Source organism: Plutella xylostella, chromosome 18, assembly GCF_932276165.1.
Source record: "Plutella xylostella chromosome 18, ilPluXylo3.1, whole genome shotgun sequence".
NCBI classification, from domain to species: Eukaryota; Metazoa; Arthropoda; class Insecta; order Lepidoptera; family Plutellidae; genus Plutella; species Plutella xylostella.
This window is the reverse complement of record NC_063998.1, coordinates 5,680,353-5,681,706: the sequence shown is the minus strand read 5'-3', so window position 1 is coordinate 5,681,706 and position 1,354 is coordinate 5,680,353. Positions and strand designations below refer to the sequence as shown.

Sequence of the window (1,354 nt, the reverse complement as noted above, 5' to 3'; positions counted from 1 at the left end):
TTCTGTTTAACAGTTTTTTATTCTTTATTTTACAAAAAAACATATTTATCTTAGTAGGTAGTATCATGTAACATTTGCAAACATCAGCATAGTATAACAAAATGTATGATTTATCTTTTCTCCTAAATGTATTCTTCACCGAGCAATCAAAATGCACACTTATAATTTATGCCTTCACGGGGGTGCACTTGCAGGCAGTGGCCTGGTCCGTGATGCTGGGTACAGGATACGCTGGTATAGCTGGATTGGGCTGGCTCCTCGTACCAGGCACATGTTCCATGCTGATTCTATATCTGTTCACATCAATTATATAGCATTCACCGGCAGCTTTCAATCTGACATATCCATTTTAGGGCTGAACCATCAACCATTCACTGTGCCCCTTAGGCAATTTGGGAGCATTTTCTCTTTGTATTATTCTTATAATCACTCCATACCTGCAAAACAAATGATAATTGCATCATTAAGAATAAGAATATAACTACTAACTATTTCAATGAAACATGAGTACTGCCGATGCTTTATCTCAAGGTAACTAGTTAATGCTTTTTTAAGAGTACCTAGGTATTAGGAAATCATTGAGAGACGAGGGGATAATCTGTCATGACAACCTTTTATGTTTAATGTTATGTTTCATGTTTAATTTTCTCCTTTGCTTATCACTCCTTGTCCCGTCCCTTCGCTATTGAGCTTGGCTAGTTCCTTCCACTTATTAAGGCACCACTGGCGACCTCTCCATCCGTGGGCCTTGGCGTTGGTATCCGTAGGCAAATATCACTGCGTTGAATTCAATAAAACAATAAACAAATTTAACAAATAATTATGAAAGCCGACCTGTCAGTGTCAATAGATAGATTGATAATTTGACAGATGACAGATGACAAATGTCAAAAAAAAAAGTTAGGATGTGCGTTCAAATTATAGTTATCATCCATAGACAATTGTTAAAGTGCGTTTATAAGGAATCGCTGCTTACTTTGAAATTATTATGAAGGTTTTGAACTTAACAATCTCAGTGTGGTACAACCTTATTTTAACTCTGGTAACGTTGTAACGACCAGCAAACGACGAAGGCTTATGCTGCCATTTCAATACGTTCAAAGTTAACGTGTAGTAATGAAATACGGAAACGATGAAATGTTCCTGCTAAGGGTACTGTTTACTGATGAGTGCAGAGTGTGTCTGCATGGCAGTGACAGGAGAGGCCGGGTCTACCGGCGTCCGGGGGAACGATTTGCCCAATGTTGTTTCGCTGAAACAGTAGCATATGGCGGCGGTTCCTGCATGATGTGGGCTGGTATTTCTCTAGAGGGAAAAACCGCACTTGTTTTCGTGCCTGGAGGCGGCCGAGGAG

General features: G+C 39.6%; 1 long non-coding RNA gene across 1 annotated transcript; it reads right to left on the bottom strand.

Annotated features, from left to right (window-relative positions):
- Nucleotides 1-1,102, bottom strand: LOC119694695. The gene is made up of 2 exons (XR_007267324.1): nucleotides 561-1,102; nucleotides 1-437 (listed from the first exon to the last, which is right to left on the bottom strand). It is a non-coding gene; the product is annotated as an uncharacterized LOC119694695 (long non-coding RNA).
- Nucleotides 1,103-1,354: the final 252 nt, after the last annotated feature.